The following is a 6,000-nucleotide window of genomic DNA, read 5'->3' on the forward strand; positions in this document are numbered from 1 at the left end:
TGGTATCCTTGGCAAATGACACGCACTATCCAGGAAACTGTTGGCTGAAACCCAGTGCTGTAGACTCTGCTTTTTATGCAGGACCACAAAGCTATAAAAGTTAGTTGCAGTGTACACTGGTTTATACACTGTGCGAATATTAAATGCGAGTTTCTGGCTTTGTTTAACATGAATCACCAATTAATGTGCAGAATCAGCATTAGGCACTGGCCTGTGCTTCACATCATGCACAGTTTTATATAAAGTAATTTATCTCAGTCAAATAACTAACAACACAATACAAATGGTAAAGAGTTATATCTGCATTGTTTGCAGGTGGTGAGGGTGCCAACTGTTGATTTTTTACATTTAAACAGTTTAAATTCATCTTATATAAAGATGTTGTCATTTTTCTTTAAAGTCTGCATTTTTTTGTAAACAATACAAATTGCTTCAATACAAAAAGCCGCCTATAGAACCTCTTGAAGAATAAGGGACTTTTTTCCATTTAAGCAAGTTGTGATTTTTATTTAAACAAAAACTTAGCCTGCAAATAACAAATGGCAAAAAAAAGGCTACAGGTTCTATTTGCTTATACAATTGAATCATACCGAAAGCACAACTGGATATTTTAAAGACGTAATGTGTGTAGTTGTGGATAGCGAGGTCGTGACAAAGGAAAGGAGGGTATCAACTGAGCTAAACATCGGGGACATTATGTTTTAAGTTTGCTCACAAATTGCTCAACTTCGACAATTTTATGAACATCTTTTTCAAGTAAAGCCAGCAGTTTTTTTTGACTCCCCTTTATTGCTTACTTTGATATTGAAGCGAGTCAAAGATTCATCTGGCTTCAAAACAGTTGCAGCGCCTGGATTTAAATAAAAGGGTGGGCCTGAATTTGTCACCAGTGGGCCTAACGTAACTTTTATTTTTTAAATATTCATTTGTTAAAAATAAAAAAAAATAGAACTCCAGTTATATCAACGTAAACTGCAAATAGCATTTATGTCTATTGACATGTTTTTTGCTAACACTAATACACATCTGCTTACAAATGTAGAAGATAAACTAACTGCCTCTCTTTTGAAAACACATACCAGCCCAACGTGAGGTACAAACACCCAAATGATATCCATTACAATTTTAACCAGAACAGAATTATATAACCGCAAAGAGATGAGATACCGTTGTACTATTCCTTGCAATTTGTGTATGAATACCTGATTTGTATATTTCCAGTCTCTGAATACTTGTGTGCATCTGCCCTCAATTAGGATATTAAAAAAAAGCCAAATTCAGATTTTTTGATATCCCATGTTTCAAATTGCATGCAGTTATCTGTTGTATCCATGACTCAAAGGCTCTGTGCCTTAACAACTAGAACAGAAGTCAGAAACTTTAATACTGATTGCCTTTGTGGCTTGTGTATATTAGACAAATACGTGACACGGCCAATCCTTTGACATTTGACGGTTGATGGTGGTTGTAGATTTTCCAGCAAACTCAGTAGTACTTTTGGTAGCAAATCCATCACTAAAGTCAGCAAATTGGCTATAGTTATCAGCAGGGAGACGTGAATCCTGTGGCGAAGCAAGGAAGGGAATGTAGAGACTGGATCGACGGGCGGCCTTATATAGGCAGGCAGCCAACAACGTGGGGGGCGTTGGGATGGGGGACCCAACACTGTCTCACACGGTGACCGAGCTGCAGGCTATGGACGTATATATGTACGTAAGTAGGATTCAGTTAGCGTTGGAAACCCGCATACCAAATTTCTTGATGATGGGCCCATAAGTAACAAAGACCGTTATAAAAAGTTCAATATGGCGGCCGACAGTGGCATCATACCCCGAAAGAAGTACCAAATTTCAGCCTTCTACCTACACGGAAGTTTGAAAATTAGTGACGTTGGAAAGTTCAATATGGCGGCCGACAGTGGAGTCATACCATCGAAATAAGTACGTACATCGGTTTCGGTTAGCACAGGAAGCTGCCTACCAAATTTCGTGAAGATGGGGCCATATATAAGAAAGTTCAACATGGCAGACATTGTCGACCATTATGACCGTTACATGTAGAATTTCGAAATGAAACCTGCTTAACTTGTAAGTAAGCTGTAAGGAATAAGCCAGCCAAATTTCAGCCTTCTACCTACACGGGAAGTTGGAGAATTAGTGACGAGTGAGTGAGGGCTTTGCCTTTTATTAGTATAGATATCGCCTGCTTATTTTTGAAACAAATAATTCAAATGCTACTAACTGATTACATTTTTCCAATGCAGGTGCTGTAATTCGATGCTCTAATTTTGCTTTAAATAATTTGGACTTGAGCATCAGTAGCACACTAGAAACCAAGTCACCTGAACTATTCTATAACATTTCAGTATTTACACACTGCTCTGATGCAGATCTTTTTGATCATAAAATAGGTCATTACAATAGCAATCGACAAGAAAACTTCATAATTGCAGAGTTACGGTATTTGAGTGTTCCTCTAAAGTGCCTCTTTCTCTTGCACGATTTGGCTCAAAAACTAATCAGCATATCATCATATTATAACAGGCTTAAGGTTCAAGTTTGGTAGACACACACAGACACACATTTATCGTTGTGATATTCATGTTTTTGGTATCGAGGGACCCTAAAATGTTGAGATCCGTCAAATAACTGGAGATCGAAATTTTTGACAAAGATAAAGCTTTTGTCCATCCCCCACAGATGAGAGATTATAGTGGAGGAGGGCGCAAAGCAAAAACAACACACACATACCCATGAAGTATGTTACCTGTCCACCAACACAGTCCTAAATTCACGTGGAACTTTAAAATTCAAGTTTTTTTTTTCTAAAATGAGGAAACTGTTTAGACTGTGAAGTGGTTAAGACTTTGGACTGCAAACCCTGAGGTTGTGGGTTCAAATCTTGCCCCTAACACTTTGTGACTATGAGCAAGACACTTCACCTTCTTGTGCTCCAACATGAATAACAAAAGTAACCAAGTGTATCTCAAATGGTGTAAGTTGTTGGGAGAAAGGCTTCAGTTAAATAAGTAAATAATAATTTTGGCATTGGCTCCTGATTATCTTAGATTAGGGGAAATTTAGAATTATTCAAATTATTTTCTTTAGATTAGTTTATGTGAAAGTTAATTTTGATTTAATTAACAATGTGGACTGGATGCGTTTTAAACTTGTGGTGCCTCAATATTTTGAGGTGTAATTCATTTTGTTTTTTCTCTTTCGGATATTGACATTTGGCAACATAATCCAGGAAAATAACACCATCTCTGATATCCTGATGACATTCAACTAATTTATTATTTAAACCAAATGATACTTATTTAGCTATAACCTTTATTGTCATGTGTATGACTGCCAACTCTCTTTCTCTGGAAAGGAGGAAATCTGGGTTGAAAAATGAGGACTTTAGAGGACTCCTTTCCCTATGATATCATAATACGCCTTTATACTGTCTTAGGGTCTTTTAAAATGATATACTGTACACCTTTATAAATTATGATATGATGCCCACAAGCACAGTCACTGACAAACTAATAACCCATTAAATATTTTGAATTTGTCAAGCCCCTTAAATTAACAGACTTTAATTCCTTCCATTCTTATTTGGATAGCTTAACTGTCATAAGTCTGTAAAAATGAAAACACATGGTAAATTCACTTCTAGTAAAATAAAAATAAACTAAACTGAAAAAGAAAAATTATATGCATTTATCTGCATTCTTTTATATTTTTCCACTAAAGTTATTTTTCTCAGTAAATCTGGGTTCTTGGATAAATATGAATAGAAATCTTTACATGGCATGCTACTGAAATTGAATCTTGTGAGCATTAGCCCCCTAATTGAATCCGTTTTACCCTGTCAAAAACAAGGATATTTGTTGTTCAAGTAATCTGTGTACTTTTACATTCTTTTCGGCATAATGGGTATTCCTGAATTTATGTAAATGAAAGAATTATGAAAATATTAAATTACAGGAAGAAGTGACTTATTACTTGATCAAATAACAACTAAACATATTGCATTTATATGACATAATAAACCTGTGATTTTATTTTTAATTACCTGGAACTTTAATAGTTGACTCGTTCATTTAGAAATACAAATCCATTTTGGAACAACGGGTGGTAATAATATTTTCCATTAAAATATTACAAAGCAGTAATTACTCGCACTTAAATATGACGGACTGTACCTGGATTATGAAATTTTTAGATTAGCCAAACTGCTGAAAGAATCGAAGATCTCACATAGAAAACGTGAAATTGTAATTTCGATTTTGAATTCATTCACTTTGTTACGGTGAATTAGGATTACAAATAAAGGAACAACATTTATAATTAACTGTCCACTGTCGCCAAGAAGATAAAGCCGAATTCAAAAGAGGAAGTGAAAAAGCCAATTTGGACAGACTTCTCTTGTCAATATCTGCGTTGTTTACTACCGGAATGGAAGTGAAAATTATGTTGGGAAAAAGTGTCTGCACTACTTCCGCAAGTGCTGATTGGTGTACGGCTTTCAATTTTTTACAATGATATGAATATGATTTTTCAAATTTTAGTAGCCAACATTCCGGACATTTTCAAAATTGTATACATTCCTCCCGGACACTTCAGGCGCGTTAAAAATGAGGACAGTTGGCAGCTCTATAGCTTATGTTTTAATATCACTAACTGCTGCGCAGCTGTACACTTCTGACTACGTTCAGACGATGTTTTATCTTTCAGCTTAGCATTTTGGCAACGAGTTTAAGGAGGCGATTGGCTAGTAGACAGATGCGGAACATTTTAGACGGTCGCAACAATAAATCTGTGAACTAATGAAATTGTCAGCGTTTCCAAAGCTACTGAAATTAGCAAAAACCTGTCGAAGAGGTTCAATAAGTCAGTTTCACTATACGGATGACACGGCACGTAATGAAGGAGATCTCGTTGTCATGGAGACGTTTAACTTATTGAGGGGAAAGAACTGCTAACTGGAAAGCGGCCTCATTGTTTCAGTACTGGCATTAGGCGTGTGTGCACTTGGCCATTAGGGGTATTTATGTGCTCGTTCGTTTTCATACCGATTGTGAAAAAGGGAATAACGTGGCGGTGACTCTGGACAGAAGTAAAACTGAAATTAGCGAGCGGCCACATACCGCAGCATTCAGGTTGACGTTGTAACAACGGGCATGATAAGTTACGACTCGTTCCTACTATCCAGGATACGCTTTTTAACTTTATCTGTTTGAGAAAACAACTCTTGTTAAAACCACTCGATCTGTAATATGTATTTTAAAAATGGTGATAATGAAGTAAGTTTGAACTTACGTTTCAGTTCAATCGCTCTCGTCCACCTAAAGCTGTTTCATTAGAGCCTGACGATTTGTTGGCTGAGCGGACTGGAGCTTATATTAGCTGCCGCCCCCTCGCTTTCGGGGGCGGCGTGATTTCCTCTCTGATAGCCCGGCACTGTTTTGTCAGTTCTCCTTACGCACGGCCGTTCTTTTAATGCCCTTCGAATTGTCTCCAAAGCTGCACTTTATATTCATGAAAAGATAATTCAAGAAATTGTAATCGACTTCCAAAGAAACGCCATCATGCATTTTAATTACAAGAGATGTAATGCGCAAATGTAACACTAAAGCTGCCTGGGAGTCAAATGTTTTATATAGCGCTTTCAGCATTTTAATGAGAGCCGTGAATAGAATTATGAAACTGTATTTTTACACTGTAACCTTTACAGAAAGCATCATAAGGTGCTTTGTAATATTCAATATAAATAACAAGATTTAAAGGGGACATCTGATGCAGGGAGAAGAGCACCGTGCCTGTTCTGACATCAAATTAGAAAATACATTAAATTGCGTCTTTGTAGACGCAGAAAGCACAGCGCTATCAGCGTAGTAGCTATATTAGCAGATAAAGCTCTAAAGGTACAGACGTCAGATCTAAAGTACAAGAAAGAGTACAAGAAAGTGCTTGTAAAAAATGAAAATAATATTCGAGCCCCAAGGACGGA

General features: G+C 36.7%; 1 protein-coding gene across 2 annotated transcripts in view; it reads right to left on the minus strand.

Annotated features, from left to right (window-relative positions):
• hnmt (histamine N-methyltransferase) overlaps positions 1-5,454 on the minus strand; it is an 80,308-nt gene extending 74,854 nt beyond the window's left edge. The window contains exon 1 of one of the 2 annotated variants that reach the window (XM_039757377.1): positions 5,310-5,454. The gene's annotated coding sequence lies outside the window, so the exon portion shown is untranslated. The remainder of the gene's footprint in view (positions 1-5,309) is intronic. The other variant, XM_039757376.1, reaches the window with a different exon arrangement.
• Between the last annotated feature and the right edge of the window lie 546 nt (positions 5,455-6,000).

The sequence above is a fragment of the Polypterus senegalus genome, chromosome 6 (assembly GCF_016835505.1).
Source record: "Polypterus senegalus isolate Bchr_013 chromosome 6, ASM1683550v1, whole genome shotgun sequence".
Classification (NCBI taxonomy): domain Eukaryota; kingdom Metazoa; phylum Chordata; class Cladistia; order Polypteriformes; family Polypteridae; genus Polypterus; species Polypterus senegalus.